Source organism: Phalacrocorax aristotelis, chromosome 17 (genome assembly GCF_949628215.1).
Source record: "Phalacrocorax aristotelis chromosome 17, bGulAri2.1, whole genome shotgun sequence".
Lineage (NCBI taxonomy): Eukaryota > Metazoa > Chordata > Aves > Suliformes > Phalacrocoracidae > Phalacrocorax > Phalacrocorax aristotelis.
Window position 1 is genome coordinate 9,126,526 of NC_134292.1, and position 16,497 is coordinate 9,143,022.

The 16,497-nt window shown below is 58.2% G+C and overlaps 1 protein-coding gene across 2 annotated transcripts in view; it reads left to right on the top strand.

The window, feature by feature from the left end:
- The window catches only part of RXRA (retinoid X receptor alpha), a 124,639-nt gene that overhangs the window by 46,139 nt on the left and 62,003 nt on the right, over positions 1–16,497 (top strand). Inside the window, exon 1 of one of the 2 annotated variants that reach the window (XM_075112368.1) lies at positions 3,821–3,841. The exons of the other annotated variant lie outside the window; for it this stretch is intronic. The gene's annotated coding sequence lies outside the window, so the exon portion shown is untranslated. Of the gene's footprint in view, positions 1–3,820; positions 3,842–16,497 lie in introns of those variants that run through there. 2 annotated transcript variants of the gene reach the window in all.

Consider the following 16,497-nt stretch of genomic DNA (forward strand, 5'->3'; position numbering starts at 1 on the left):
TTCTTCCATGTCTTCCTCCACGAGGAGCACGTGAGCGCAGCAATGGTCTGCCCTGGCCTGGCTCTCCTGGATGAGCTTCTCTTAGAGACGGACCCCCCTGGCTTTGCACACAGGGCTGTGTTCCCTGGGTGTCCCCCTCACCTCCTGTGCGGCTCCGGAGTCTGGGACCTGGGGTTGCATTTCCAAAGCCGAGAAGTCCAGCGTGCTGCTGGGTTGCAGACATTTCTTTAAGCCCCTGAGCTGGTGAAGGGTGCTTCGGTACTGGGGGTCTGTCCCTCCAAGAAGCTTTGCCCAGGGGATGCAGAGGACCACAGGATTCTTTGGATTTGGTGCAAAGCACAAAGGAGGTGATGCTGCCATCCAGGTCTTTATTCCACACCTGCGGTAGCTGGGCTGCGGGTGGTCTGTCCTTCGGGACTGGCCCTCGGCTTTGGACTTTGCATTCCCCTTTATCTGTCCAAGACTTTACAGCGAGAAAAAGCCTGAGGAAGGCTCCCTCCCACCACTGCTGTTTCATCTTTCACCCTCAGCATCTGCTTGTTCTGCGATGTCTCTAAACCAGGCTGTTCCCGCTGAGGTTAGTGGGAAGATTTGAGAAGTTATTTGAATGCCAGTCTCAAAGGAGGCGGCAGGAGCGCTCCCGGAGCTGTTACCAGCTGACATCTGGGCGCTCAGCAGAGCTCTGGTGTTAGTGCCGCTGAAAGCAGAGGAGGTGGGAAGCCCCAGACACCTGCAATTTGGTTAATAAATATTTATTTGGAGGTGACAAATGCTTTCCTGGGTAAAGCCAAGTTAGCAGAAGGAAGATTGTGAGGGAGTGAGAGGGTGTGCTTTTTTTGAGGGTTTACCGTGGGGATGTTGAAATGAGCAGCTGATGAACCAAAGGATGTCGAAATCCATGTTCATTTCCTCACGTGGGCTGCGTGACGTCAGGGGACGCAGGCAAACGTCCCCCCTTGGTGAGCAAGTGCCCGGCACAAGGCACCCTTGTCTTGCAGGGACTGCCGTAATCTGGCTGGGGGCTGGGGGTCGCCCCCCTCTCACGGGTAAGATGTGACGGGAGGGGTGAGGGGCCGGGGAGGATGCAGCAACCCCACGGTTGGGGTCTGGTGTGGATGATAAAAAGGCTAAAGTTTAATTGTTCTCTTAAAAAGGAGAAGGAAAGGGAGGGAAGGGGAGCTGGCCTGGGACCGGAGGGTAAAGGGTGCTGTCACTTTGCCATGTCTTGGGGCTCTGGTGGATGATTTCGTGGTGCTTGGAGTGGGAACAGGGCAGGTGCCCTTAGCACGAGCCCCATCCACCCCTCACAAAGCTGGCCTGCTCCTCCTGGGGAAATGGGAAAAGCTGCTATGGCTTCTCACCTGGTCCCTCTGTGTGTGATTTGGGAAGGGAAACTTTCTGTGTTGGCACTTTGGGGACTTTTTGGGACTTTCCGTGTGTAAGACCGACATCCAGTGGGGCTCGTCTGGGCACTGGGGCTGCTGCGTGCTGTAGGCAGTGGGGATGAGCCGATATCATCGGGGTCTGCTAAACCATCCCTGCTCCGTGGCAGGCTCGGCTCACCCTCAGTCAGCCCCCGTGCTCAGCTCTTCCACTACTTTCTCCTTCCTCTGAGCAAGCCAACGTCTAACCGTGATACCCACCACTGTGATTAAATCCACAGTGTGGATTGCTGCCGGGCTGTGGGAAGCGCTGCGTTTACCTGGGGGTGGGCTGGAGACTGGCGGCCCCGACATCCATCCTGTCCTGAAGCTGCTGCCGCTGCTGGGTCCTGTATTGCAAAAGTGCCTGCAGTACCTCTGGTGCAGGAGGAGGAGGAGAGAATGAGCCGGGCAGCTCTGTGGCAGTGACTCGGTATCTTCTGGCTTGGGAGGAAGCAGCTGCTGGAGATGCTGATGTGCGTGGGGCAGCGGGGTAATGCTTGGCTCTGCCCTGCCGGGCCACGTCCTGCAGCAGCTTGGCCCCGCGCCGTGCTGGAGCAGGAGCCCGGGATACGGCAGGGTGTGGGACTCAAACCCTCTCGGTTCCTTCCAGCAGCTGGTCAGCGTGGCACATCGGGATGCTGAGGCCATCGGGATGCTGAGCTCCTGAGCAGCGCTAGCTTGGGGTGGACACAAACACCGAGTGTATTTGGTCTTGGTTTTGCATGTGTGGGGAGGTTTTTGCAGAGGACAAGGAAGGCAGGGCCATGCCGGGGACAGGAGCTGCTTCAGGGCAGCTTGCCTGGCCGTGCTTGCCTGCTCCATGCCCTGCGGAGGTCTGTGGCTTGGCTCTCCATCATGTCTCGGTTGTCTCTCTCTCTGGACTTCAAATCCTGCTAGAAAGCCCAGGTGGAGGGGTGATACTATGAGATGATTTTCCCAGTGTAAGACTTTCCCTGGGGCTAGAGCCCTTGCTTAGCAGATAGCTACTCAGCAGGCACTGGCCTTTTTGAGCCAAAAGCTTGATGCAAGCCCTCCCAGATGCTCCTGGCTCTGCAGGCCCTCGTGCCCCGTGCTGCCGTGGAGGGAGGCACCGCCGCTGCCCCCACTGCCACTTGCTCATCTTCGCTGCAACTGCAGGTGGAAATGGGTTTAGAGAAATCAAATCTCAGGAAATGCTGGTTCCGGCATCAGAGGAGGTGTTACCCCCCCAGGAGCAGCGTAGCTCAGCCGGGGAGCGAAGCTGCTGGGTCATGCGTGAGCAAGCACAGAGGGGCTGTCGAGCTGCTCCACTGGCCCATCTCCTCCCGTGGGGACAGGGGGTGGCGGTGGCAGAGCCGGCGGAGGGGGAGGGAGCCCGCGACCTGGGAGATTAATAATAGAAACGCTGGCATCCGTTTTAGATTAGCGAGAGAAAGCTCAGTACCCATCTCGCCCAGCATTAATGCCGAGATAATGAGCAATGATATTTATTTGTAAAAGATCTGGAGATATCGCTGCCCAGGGAGCAGCCAGGAGCTGTCAGAGCCCGCTCTGTCCCCGCGGCGGCTGCTCCGAGCTGTAACCCAAGCGCTTTCCTCCGACCAGCTCACTTTTCACGCTCCAGCTTCATTAACGGGGCAGGACACGTGGTCCCTGGCTAAGATTTTCTCAAGCTGCTCGTGATTTGGGCCATCGCGGTGAGATGTCCATCTTGCAGGATGAGCTAGAAACGTCCTCCGGCTCCTGGAGGTCAGGCTGCCAGGGTGGGGTTTAAACGCACCTCTGAGCCTTCCCCGGTGCCATCCCCTGTCACGTTTGGAGCGTCACGGTGTGCCCGGGGAGGGCTGGCAGGAAGGATGTGGGGTATGGGGAGGAGGAGGAGGCATGGCGTCAGCAGAGCTGGCGAGGGGAGGGCGGTGCGGAGTGCCTGTGAGCAGGCCCTTCCCTCAGTGAGCCACTGCAGCGGCTGAGATTTTGGGGTAATTTAAAGGAGTTTGGGGGTAGACGCCTTCTCTGTGTGGTAGGGCTTGTCTCATCCCAGCTGGGCCTGGGATGGACGTTTGGGGCAGTGGTGGCCCCTGCTCTGGGGAAGGAGTTGGGTGTCATGGGCATCTGGGCTCCTTCAAACCCTCTGGTTTGGGGACAGGGCTGCTCCTGCTCCCCTTTCCCTGCCTGGGCTGGTCCGAGAGGGCTGAAGGATGCACGTGCCGCCGTGCCCAGCCTTGTGTTGTGTAACTGGGCAGGAGGCAGGCTTAGGCTGTATTTGGCAGGTGGGTGTCCCTTCCTTATTAAGCCATCCCCCGGGTAATTACTGGGTTAAGGCCTGATGAGATAATGCTTCATTATTTTTGTGCTATTGGAGGATTAGGAGCAGTGGGATTTCTCAAAGGCTTTATCTCTGCTAAGGACCTTGGGCTGCGAGGCACGTTTGCAGGCGGGTAAGAGGACGTGGGCTCTGCCAGCCCTCCGGCACCGCTTGCCTTCCCGCGGGGGGACGTGCCGGAGGCTGGGGGCGGTGGGTGCGGGTGCAGCGGCTGCGGGCGAGGGGGAGCCCGGCACGGGGGACTGCTCGCACCCGGCGCCGGCACAGGCTGGCAGGGCTCTGCCGTGAGGGATCTCCTTTTAATGCTGTTGCAGCCCCATTCATCACCGCGCTCCCGCAGCGGGCTGCGCGCCAGTGGGAGGGAGGAGGTGACACTTACAAATAAACAGGGAGGTGGGTGGTGCGCGCCGAGGCAGGGAGCGGAGGGCGTCCCGGGGGGCTTCTCCCGTGATTTATGGCCGAGATGATGCGGAGCTATCAGCGCAGCCTTTGGAAGCTGTTTACTAACAGTGTCGTCTCTTGGCTGTTACGCCGGCGTGGGCTGCTCGTGGGGGTTGCAAGGGAAAACGTGACCTGTGCATCGCTTCTGCGACATGACCCGCTCCCAGGCTGCTTGTGCCCTCCCCAGGAGCCTGGCCAGGGACGGTGTCAGGGTGCTGATGGGACAGGCATTCAGTGCTCTCTGAGAGTCCCAGAGATGCTCTAATGAAGGAGTTTGGGTTGCTGGGAGCAGGAATAGGGTAAAATGTGCATAATGAAAGAGGCCTGGCCTGGCGGTGGCTCCCCTCCTCCCTGCCACCCCAGCACAGCCAGCCCTCGAGCCGGAGGGATGGAGCTGGCACCGGAGCGGGGAAGCAGGCGGGCTGGACGTGGGCCAGGCTGTGCACTTGATCCAAACACAGCTGGAGCTGATCTGATGAAGCGAGAGGTTAAGAAGAGAGCATCTGTTATCTAAAGGGGACACACAGTGGGAAACTGTAAGCTCTTTATTCCCCCCACCCCACCCCCTCTGTTCAGTGCATCATCCCTGACTTTATTTCTTTGATTTATTAAGGAAGCCTGCGCTTCCGGGGCTGTAATTAAGTGCCACTGTGTGAGCTTTTGATAGTGAGTGAATGATATAATGGCTTGCACATTCGCCGTCTGCTCAAGTGCTTTAGGTTCTAGATAACACGAGGGGGGATTTCTTCTGGCCACCAGGGAGCCGCAGCGGTGCCGGGGCTGAGTCACGGCGGGGTTTAGCCGAGCGCGGTGGTGTCGCCTGGAGGAAGCGGGGAAGGATGCGGAGCCACTTAGCGCTGCAGTGGAAGTACAGTTCAGGAGGGTGTCCGTGACCCAGGCTGTAGTTCAGCTGAGAAGCGAGTTCACATCCTCTTGCAAAAGACCGTCACAGCACCTTTACAGGCTGCTGGAGACTAAATTGGGTGTCAGCCCTCGCAGATGCCCTCATTCCCTCCCTGCCTTGCGTGATGCTGGAGGTGGAGAGGGGACCACAGCCCCTCCGCTGAGGCACCCACCCTGCACCGGGGTGTTTTTAGGGTAGAGAGGGCTCGAGCATCCATAGCCTTGAAGAACAGTCAGTGTCAGCAGCCGGCAGCGTCCTGCTTGACGTGCAGGTTTCCCTCCGCTGCTGGAGGAGTTTGCTGGCAACATGTTGGTGCGGAGCCAGGGGCTGGGGAGTGCTGGCCGGCAGCTTCTCCCGCTGCCTCCGCCGGCTGCTGGAAGGGGGCCAGCGCTCGCAGCCACGCGCAGCTGGAGGTGTCGCGAGGATTTCGCTGGAACTGGCGTCACCCCGTGCACCCTCCTGCAATTCCTTGTGTGCCACCTCCACCCCTGCGAGAAAGCGCTGCCCTGCATCTCCCTGCACAAGCAAAGGCTCCCAGGCAGGGGTGGCGTTTCTAGGCAGACATGCAGAGTGTTACTGTAATGCCAAGGAGAGGTCTTCTATGGGCTCCCTAACCCAGAAGCCTCGGGCAACTGGTCCAGTCTGCATTCCCGCTGGGCATCTCCATGCGCCGCACTGGGCTGCCCGGCACTGGGGCCTCTGTCCCAGGCCACAGTGGGGTCTGGTGGTCACTGCTGATGTTTCTGGCAGGGCTCAATTCTGCCCTTGGTTCCCAGGACAGCTGCTGAGCTTCCCTCTGTGCCTCAGCAGTGCTGCTCCGACACCCCATTCACCCACACCTGGTTTTTAGGCAGAAATAAGTTTATTTTTACTCTAAGGAATATATTTGATATATAAACAGGATTATTTTAGTGGCTTGGCCAATGGCCACAGAAGGAGCAAGCTCAGGGTCCGGAGCAGCATTTTGGCTCTGTGCACATACACTCCTTTGCTGCCGGCTCAGCAGCGGCCGGTGCTCCAGCTCAGAAGCTCAGTGCCTGCAGCTGCGGGGGCGGCAGGAGGAGGAGGAGGAAGGAGTAAAAAAAAAAACAACAAAAAAACCCTACATGTAAATAAACTTAAAAATAAAAAGTGACAGAGATTATTTGCTGCTTAATGAACTAAAATGTCCAACCTCCCACCGAGCGGCAACATTGTTTATAAACTACAGAAAGGGCTTTATTTTAATGGGCAGTAAATCTCATTCATTCCCAGCCCTGGCAGTCAGGAGCGTGCGGGATGAATAGGCTGGCGCTGAACGCAGCCTCCTCGCTCCTGTGCTCCCTCCAGCCAGCTTCTCCGCTGGGTATTTTTTCCCGCCTTGTCCACTTTTGCTGTTCTCCTCCCTTCCTCCTCTCCTTCCTCCTCCCCTCCACGGTGCCGATAGTGGGGTTATCTGGCCAGGAAGAAAGGAGGAATCTTGTCCCTGTGCCTCAGCTTCTCATATCCGCTCAGGTTTGTTTATTCACTTGAAAAATGCCCCCCCCCCCTCTGTCTCTGGGTGGCAGCTGGAGAGTGGCCCGAGATAATCACAGCATTTTATTTTTTTTTAATTCCTCTTAAATAAAGCCTCCTATAGCCTGCAGGCAGATTTTGTCTGGTTGCCCCCATCCTGCTGTGGTGCTCCTTGCTCTGCAAACAGGGTGTGAGAGCGATGGTAAGTGGAGCAGAACCGCGATGCTACGGGCACATCCCCCTGAGGAGCCCTCTTGTAGGGGACACGGTGACTCCAATTCAGGGATGGTCCTTCCAAGCCAGGCAGAGGGCCGGGCAGGACCAGCAGTCGAGGGATTGCAGGCACAAAATACCTATCAATACACTGTCTCGGGCAGAGAATAGTGGAAAATAAATATATGGTCTGAGCACCTGTGGAAATGAGAGCATCTGAGTTGGGGGGTGAGGTGCTTGGGAGAGGTTGTGCTGCCTTGGGTTGAACGGGATGATGACAAGTTGTTCTGAGCCATTAACAGGTTTGGGAGCTGGTAAGGCCTCGCGTGACATGCAGCTGTTAGTGGGCAAGCGTGTGGCTGAGGTTGAAGCTGGTGGCTCTTGAGCCGCTGGGAAGTGTTGGGAGCTGGTACCTGCCATGGGGGAGGGACCACGGTCGGATCAGGTGGGAACTTGGGATGTGCCTGGCTTTCTCCTGGGACAAATCAGGCACCTCAGAAACTTCTGACCGTAACTCAAAGGGCGATGTACTCCTAAGGCAAGAAAGAAAGTACTGAATTATCTATTCCCGTTTGGTTTAATATCCATAATTTGCCATTAATCAAACTGGGACTATAAGATCCTTACTTAGGCCTAATCAGTGCATAATGGATTATCTACAGGAACTAATAAAAGGTAATTATCTATGCTTTGCAAGTTCCAATTACTGTACTTATATGATCAATTAATTCTTGTAACAGTTTCACAGGTGCAGTTTGTGTGACAACATTACACTGACTCCAGGCAGAGGCTCAGCACCTGCCCGGCAGTGCTGCTGCTGGCGGCACGGGTGCAGGCAGGGATGTGGGGGGCAGTGGGTGCAGGCAGCAGGGCTGCAGGGAGGTGCAGGGGCAGCGGGTGCAGGCAGGGATGTGGGGGGCAGCGGGTGCAGGCAGCAGGGCTGCAGGGAGGTGCAGGGGGCAGCGGGTGCAGGCAGCAGGGCTGCAGGGAGGTGCAGGGGCAGCGGGTGCAGGCAGCAGGGCTGCAGGGAGGTGCAGGGGCAGCGGGTGCAGGCAGGGATGTGGGGGGCAGCGGGTGCAGGCAGCAGGGCTGCAGGGAGGTGCAGGGGGCAGCGGGTGCAGGCAGCAGGGATGCAGGGAGGTGCAGGGGGCAGCGGGTGCAGGCAGCAGGGCTGCAGGGAGGTACAGGGGGCAGCGGGTGCAGGCAGCAGGGCTGCAGGGAGGTGCAGGGGGCAGCGGGTGCAGGCAGCAGGGCTGCAGGGAGGTGCAGGGGGCAGCGGGTGCAGGCAAGCAGGGCTGCAGGGAGGTGCAGGGGCAGCGGGTGCAGGCAAGCAGGGATGCAGGGAGGTGCAGGGGGCAGTGGGTGCAGGCAGCAGGGCTGCAGGGAGGTGCAGGGGGCAGCGGGTGCAGGCAGCAGGGCTGCAGGGAGGTGCAGGGGCAGCGGGTGCAGGCAGCAGGGCTGCAGGGAGGTGCAGGGGCAGCGGGTGCAGGCAGCAGGGCTGCAGGGAGGTGCAGGGGGCAGCGGGTGCAGGCAGCAGGGCTGCAGGGAGGTGCAGGGGCAGCGGGTGCAGGCAGCAGGGCTGCAGGGAGGTGCAGGGGGCAGCGGGTGCAGGCAGCAGGGCTGCAGGGAGGTGCAGGGGCAGCGGGTGCAGGCAGCAGGGCTGCAGGGAGGTGCAGGGGGCAGCGGGTGCAGGCAGGGATGTGGGGGGCAGCGGGTGCAGGCAGCAGGGCTGCAGGGAGGTGCAGGGGGCAGTGGGTGCAGGCAAGCAGGGATGCAGGGAGGTGCAGGGGGCAGCGGGTGCAGGCAGGGATGTGGGGGGCAGCGGGTGCAGGCAGCAGGGCTGCAGGGAGGTGCAGGGGGCAGTGGGTGCAGGCAAGCAGGGATGCAGGGAGGTGCAGGGGGCAGCGGGTGCAGGCAGGGATGTGGGGGGCAGCGGGTGCAGGCAGCAGGGCTGCAGGGAGGTGCAGGGGGCAGCGGGTGCAGGCAAGCAGGGCTGCAGGGAGGTGCAGGGGCAGCGGGTGCAGGCAAGCAGGGATGCAGGGAGGTGCAGGGGGCAGTGGGTGCAGGCAGCAGGGCTGCAGGGAGGTGCAGGGGCAGCGGGTGCAGGCAAGCAGGGCTGCAGGGAGGTGCAGGGGGCAGCGGGTGCAGGCGGCAGGGCTGCAGGGAGGTGCAGGGGGCAGCGGGTGCAGGCAGCAGGGCTGCAGGGAGGTGCAGGGGCAGCGGGTGCAGGCAGCAGGGCTGCAGGGAGGTGCAGGGGGCAGCGGGTGCAGGCAGCAGGGCTGCAGGGAGGTACAGGGGGCAGTGGGTGCAGGCAGCAGGGCTGCAGGGAGGTGCAGGGGGCAGCGGGTGCAGGCAGCAGGGCTGCAGGGAGGTGCAGGGGCAGCGGGTGCAGGCAGCAGGGATGCAGGGAGGTGCAGGGGCAGCGGGTGCAGGCAAGCAGCGATGCAGCCCTGCTGGCACAGCCACACCCTCGTGCATCCCGAGCTCTCCCAAGTGCTGCACTGGGACAAACCACCTCCATCCAAGGAGCTGCTGGGCAGCAAGGGGCTGGCGTTTGCAGGCTTTCAGCCATGCATGGTGGTCCTGCCCCCAGCAAAAGCACTTCTGCCCCGCTCTGTTTCCCCCTCCAAAGCAGGAGATGGAGCGTGGGTTCAGCAGCCGCTCGGCCCCATCCATCGCTGTGTGTCCCAGGGGACATTGCCCCTGTCTCAGCATCACCTCGGGGAGCCCTTCTGCTCCCTTCCCATGCCCCAGCCTGGCCAGCACAGCAAGCAAAGCCCCGTGCAAAGGCAGCTGGCTCCAGTCATCTCCTTCTCCCGCCTGTCCTCACGTCCCTCTTGCTGGCTTGCAGAGTCATTGGAGGGTCTTAAAGGAGGAGGAAGTATTCCAGCAATGTCTGTGCAGTTTTAGGGATGGCTTAAAATTACAATAAATTTGAGACACTTTACATGTCCACTTGGGGCCCAGCATTGTTACGGTAATTTGAAGCAGATTGACTCAACGCTTGTGGCAAATGGAAGATTTAAGGGCTCTTGCGGGAACCTGGGAATGGAGGAGAGGTGGTGGGGAACAAAGGGAAACACCATTTCTGCGATGCTGGTCGGAGCTACAGAGCCCAGCCTGCCCAGGCTGACCCTGGACACCTCTTTGCAGTGGTGCAGCCCTGACTCACATCTCAGCCTGTGGTTCTTCCTTCTCTTTTTTGGGATCTTTTTAATCTTCTGGAGCTCAGTAATCCAGTGTCACCTTCTGCTGTCCCCAAGACTGTGCCATGTCAGAGCATGTTTGGGTGAAGCTACTCACTTGGACCTGGACTCCTAGAGCCAGGTCCTGCCCCTGAGGTGGCTGTACTAGGACATGGGGATGTGTCACCTCCTCCCTACCTCCAGGGTTTGGATGGTGAACCAACCCCTCTTTACGAGGGCAAATCCATAGCCCTGAGGAGCCCAGGCCCAAGGGTGTTTGGGGAAAGTATTTCATGGGTTGAATTAAGTTCCCCCAAGCTCTTCACAGAGTCACAGGTTGGTGGGGGCTGGAAGGGACCTCTGGAGACCCCCTCGTCCAATGCCCTGTGTGAGTGGGCACCCCCAGAGCAGGGGGCACAGGACTGTGTCCAGGCGGGGTGTGAATGTCTCCAGGGAAGGGACCCCACAGCCTCTCTGGGCAGCCTGTGCCCCTGCTCTGGCACCCGCACAGGGAAGGGGTTTGTCCTCATGTTCAGGTGGAACTTCCCGTGTTCCAGCTTGTGCCCGTGGCCCCTTGGCCTGGTGTTGGGCACCGCTGGAAAGAGCCCAGCCCCATCCTCCTGACACCCACCCTTCAGATATTTATAGGTATTTATGAAATCCCCCCTCAGCCTTCTCTTCTCCAGGCTGAACAAACCCAAGTCTCTCAGCCTTTCCTCCTAAGGGAGATGCTCCAGCCCCTGATCACCTTGGCAGCTCTGCGCTGGCCTTGCTCAAGGAGTTCCCTGCCCTTCTTGAACTGGGGGGCCCAGAACTGGCTGCAGCACCCCAGATGTGGCCTCACTGGGGCAGAGCAGAGGGGGAGGAGAACCTCCCTCGCCCTGCTGGCCATGCTCCTTTCCATGTACCCCAGGACACCGCTGGCCGCCTTGGCCCCAAGGGCCCGGTGCTGGCTCAGGGTCACCTCGCTGCCCCCCAGCACCCCCAGGGCCTCTCAGCAGAGCCGCTCTCCAGCAGGTCCCCCCCAGCCTGTGCTGGTGTGGGGGGTTGTTCCTCCCCAGGGGCAGCACCTGGCACTTGGTCGTGTTGGTGTGGTGAGGTTGGATAGAGGTTTGCTTTGGGAACGGGGGTCCTTGCCTGTGTCCTGCCTGCAGGGGCTGCGGGGTTGCAGCCCGGCACCCTGTGCGAGCTGACGCCCGGCTGGGTTGGTGCTATCCTTGCTCTTACCTGGCTTCTTTTTAATGCAAAAAGGGGAAAACAAAGGATAAAGAGGACTAGGGCTGGGTGGAGGAATGGCTTTCTCCTGGGAGTCCCTGGGGCTTTGAAAACATCTCCGAGTCAGGAGCATCATGCTCCCACACATACCAGAGATCCAGAAAGGACCACTTGGAACAGTTCGCTTTGATTTCAGCCTTTGCAGAGTTTCATGTCACTGCAAAGGAGCAGAAACAAGAATTTGTTTCAATACAAAACTTTTTTTTTTTTAAAAAAACTGTCAACATGAGACCTTTTGAGAATTTCCATTGTTATTTCCCCCTTCCCCCCAAACATGACATTAATTCATCTGTTTAAGTCCTTTTTCTGGGAACAGTCTTGGTTTTGTTGACATTTTTGGTTAACAAGGGAAAAAGCAAACCCACAAAAAAAAAAACCAAAAAGATAAAAACAACCCCTTAAGCCCTTCTACTTAAAAAAGAAACTGCTCTCCCAGTGACCATGACACAACCGCTGCTTTGTTCCCAGCACCGTTGATGTTGTTCCCAGCTTGCTCCGAGCTGCTCCGCCAGCCCGGGAGTGTCCTGGATGGGGCCGGAGGGGAAGGGGCTGTGTCCTCCTCTCTGCTCTTGCGTGAGCTCCGGGGCACGGCGGCATCAGCTGTGCAGGAGGGTGTTTGCTGGAGGAGAGCATCTCAGCGAGGCTCCTCTGCGTGGTGGCCGCAGCTGCCTGGCTTGGTGTGAGCGCTGCGTTTCGGTGGGTTCGGGCATGCCTGTGGCTTTGCCGAGCTGAGGAATGGGGAGGTGGACACGGGCAGGCGAGGCTTTGTGGCTTCATCACCTGCAGGAGAAATCGAGGCATGCAGGCAACTGAGATACCAGACATGAGGGCGCAAAGTGATGCTAAGGACAGGAACCAGCTCAAAGTGCAGCCCCCTCCTCTCCCCATCGCTGCATGCCAGCCCCCCCGGCAGGACCATCCTCAGCCCCATGCTGTCCTCCTGCGCTGATCTCCAGCGGCGTGCACTTCCCCGCGCCCGACAGCTGCCGCTGGGCTCCTGGCCTCATCCACCGCTTCCTTTGGGTTTGTTTTCCAAGTCTTGGCCCCCGTGTCCAGCCCCGCCAGCGCACCGTGGGGAGGCAGCGCTCTTCGTGCTGCTGAGAGATGCTGCCACACACAGCCCTCGCAGCGCCTGACCACAGCACCCAGCCGCTTCCAGAGCTGCTTTTTTCTTCTTTTCTTTCATTACTGTTTCTCTTTTTCTTTTATTTTTTCTTTTCCTGAGCAAGCCACCACAGGCTCCTTCAAACATTCCCCTGAAGATTAGTCTCCCACTTGTCTGCAACGTGTTTGCAATGCTGAAACTCCCGTTGCCCCATCCCAACCTTCTGCGCTTGCTTTCATTTCTTGGCTCAGCTTCTGGATTGTAGGGACCAAGTCTGGGCACGCCATTTCCCATTCAATACTTTTTCATACCTTTAATTCCACCTTTCCCCTGGCAGCGCAGGGCTGGATCCCGGAGGCCGTGCAGACGTGACTCACTGCCCCACAGATGTGCCAGCGCGGTGCACAGCTGCGAGGTTTGCTGGATAGCGGTGGGTTTCAGAGTTCAGCACCGACCCTCTGGCTGATTTACACCTTTCTAGGACAAATCGTCTTGCACTAAGCTCCAAATATAGCTTGATGGTGAGGTGGCAGGGTCAGGTGGGTGATGCTGGCCAGGGGGCTCACAGAGTCACAGACAGACCGGTGGGGGTTGGAAGGGACCTCTGGAGCTCACCCCGTCCCACCCCCTGCTGGAGCAGGCACCCCCAGAGCAGGGGCACAGGGCCGCGTCCAGGCGGGGGGTGAATGTCCCCAGGGAAGGGACCCCACAGCCTCTCTGGGCAGCCTGTGCCCCTGCTCTGGCACCCGCACAGGGAAGGGGTTTCCCCTCATGTTCAGGTGGAACTTCCCGTGTTCTAGCTTGTGCCCGTGGCCCCTTGGCCTGGCATTGGGCACCGCTGAAAAGAGTCCGGCCCATCCTCCTGACACCCGCCCTTCAGATATTTATAAGCATTGTTGAGATCCCCCTTGGTCTTCTCTTCTCCAGGCTGAACAAACCCAGGTCCCTCAGCCTTTCCTCATCAGGGAGATGCTCCAATCCCCTGAGCATCTCCGTAGCTCTCTGCTGGACTTGGTCGACCAGTTCCCTGCCCTTCTTGAACTGGGGAGCCCAGAACTGGCCGCAGCACCCCAGATGTGGTCTCAAATGTGGGCTCAGGCTCTTGATCTGCGTGCTGGGCTCGCCGGTGGGTTCCTGGATGCAGGAGGGCAGAGGTGCCATGCTCCAGCCTGGCTGTCTGACTATGGCACCTATGGAGCTATAGGTCCCCTCAGTTCAGTGCTGGGTGGATGGTCACAGTGGATAGAGTTGGGTACATTTGTGCCGCCAGTGAGTGGTCAGTGTTAATTAATCTAATACTTCGGGTTGCACTAGTTATAGGTCTTGTTTGATAAAAAATCCCAATCAACCCTATTTGGTAAGATTTGCAAAGTGTGGTCTCATGGGGTCGGTGGAAAGCTGCTGGCGGCAGCGGGCACAGAATAAGACTGATATAGAGCCCATTAAAAAATGTCACCCTTGGTGACGTAGAATCACTGCTAAATAGCTTCTTGGCAGCAGGGAAAGGCCAATAACTGTTTGTCGGGATTATGAAGTGTGTGGTTTGGCAATGCCTGGCTTAGCAAGGGTCGAATGCAGATAGACACATGTTACGGGCCATCTTTGCATTTGTTTGCTCGCTTTGTTTTAATTTGAAACTCAAGCCTCTTCCCTGCGGTTAGATCCTCCCAGCTAAGCAAGTTTTAGCAGAGAGAAGTTGCTTAAGGAAGAGAAAGGATGCTGGACGTGGCGTAAAGTGAGAGCAACCACTGTTACCGCAAACGCTTCCCGACCTCTGTTAACAAAACCATTGGTGCTTTTTGCTCGCTTCTCCCTGTTCGGCCCCTTTTCCAGCACAGTTATTTTCTAAGCCAACATTGCAAGCTTTATTGCTACTGCTTATTTTTTAAATAGTGCCAGAGGTGTACACAGCGCTTTACAAACACAGGGGAAGAAAAGGTCCTTACTCAGAGGAGCTCTAATTATAATTTAGGTGATTATAGTAAAATTAATTAAGGCTGAGAGGGGGCAGGCAGCAGTGCAGACCGGTGTCAGAGCAGCAAGGCAAAAGGACCGGCTTTGAGCGAGGTCCTCGTGCGATCTTTCGACTGGGACTGGGGATGCTGAGCTTTAGGACGGTGGGTGATAGGAGAAGCGTTGGCTCCGACACACCGCGTTAAGCCATTGCTCCCGCAGGTACAGCTCTTCTGACAATGGTAACATCACAGGGCTTCAGAAAGGAAAGGGGAAAACAATCAAGGTCTTGGCCACCCGGTAATGCACTGACCCAATTGTGCACTGCTGTGTAAGGGGAGAGAAATTCCTTCCTGACCCTTGTACTCATCAACCCATGCCCTGAAGCATGAGATTTGATTTTCTTTATCTGGCTTTCCATAATTGCAGATGTCGTGTTTGGTACTCCCCATATCCCACCCCTTGGAAACAGCATGTGCTGCATTTAACTCAATGGACCTTCTCCTCGGGGAGTTCAATCCTGACTTTTTTCTGGGAAGTGCCTGAAAGGAGGGAAGGCGACCTGGTCCCATCCACCTCCCCAGCACTTGGGGGTCTTCTCCTGGTAACTGGTTGCTGGTTGCTCAGCTGGGGAGGGCATGTGTCTCTCCACATCATGGCACAATCTTCCCATTGCCATGGACAGGCTTTATTCCAACCTGCCTAAAACATTTGGAGTTTAATTTGTATGTAGATATTTGTGAGAGTCCCTTACACATTGCTGCTTCTGTTCGCTGGACTCCAAGGAGCGGAGCGTGCCAAGGCCAGGACTAAGTCCTGCTGCTGCGTTTTCTTTTGATGAGAAGGTGCTTGAGGATGCACGAGCAGCTCAAGGCTTGGAGGGGGCCCCATGGTACATGAGCAGGAGGTGCTCCTCGTGCCCTGTTGAGGATAACCTCTCCATGGGCATGGCTGCGGCTGCGCAGGCAGCGTCTGCTGGTGTGGCTTGGGTGGCCTTCGCTGCCTGCTGTGGCGTTGGGGACCAGGAGCTTGCTGGGAGGTGCAGCTATCGGGTGCTGCTTCTCTTTGGCATTGGTTTCTCTAGGGCTTTGCTGGCCCTGAAGAAGAGCAGAGCATGCTGGCCAGGGATCTGCTGGCCGGGAGGGACAGTTCGGCCAGGGGGGTCCCCGGGGTGGTGGAGGGACACACGGCCCGGCTCAGTTTGCTGACCCCGTGGGTGTATGTTGGAGGCTGGATGCTCACCGGCGCTGGCAGGGGAACCTGCCCTCCTCTGAGACCTGCACCCTGGGCAGGCTGTGTGGGGGTGCAGGTCACCTCCAAACCGGGGTGGGAGGCAGTTTGTTTTGGTAAAAGTATAATGGCTGGAAAGTCCGTTTTTTCCCCGAGCTCTCTACAGCCTGCAGTGAGCATCACTCAGCTCCATCTCAGCCGCCGGACCATCTGCCTCTCTGCTCCAGCCATTTCGGGCTGAGAAGGGAACAGGAGGGTGCTGCAAAACCCAGCGCAGCCCCGAGTGACCCACACTTTGCTCCTCAGCTCGGTCCTGCCTGCTCCCCCGCCGAACACCGGCGGGTTTGTGTCGGTGCCCTGTGAGCGGGGAGCGAGGCCGCAGAGCCCGCCCTGAAAGAGTTAAAGGCTCTCGCCCCTTCCAGCCTGGGGAAGTGGAATTAGTCACGGCCTTCAGTAGAAGTGCTGGCCAGGTTATAAAAATGACAAATGAGCACAAATCAATAATGAAGTTAGTGTTTTCTGGGAATGCCAGACACAAACGGAAAAGTACATCAGCACGGGTGGTGGGCGCCGTGATGTATAGGATGAGCCGCCCCACGCGCGCATCCGTTGCACGGGTGCGTGCAAGGTGGCACCGTCCCTTTCTCCTCCCCACCATGTTTAACTCTCCCCTGGCACCGTCGCTGCCACCGATGGCTCCGCATGCCGGCGCCTTCCTGGGATTTTTGGTGCCTTTTGGAGCAGAGCTTGCACGATGCTGGCTGCCGCTGGCTACTTGCTCAGCGCGAGGCACCAAGGAGGTGGCTCTGGGACATCAGGGGTCAGGGACTGCCACTGGTGCCCTGGGGAAGCTGAGCATCTGATTAATCTTCAGGACACAGGGCAGCATTTCCACAGCACCGAGGTAGCTTTGGAGGCCACGTTTCCTTTTCCAAAGGGACTTTGGCACGTCTGGAAAGGAAACGGCCTTC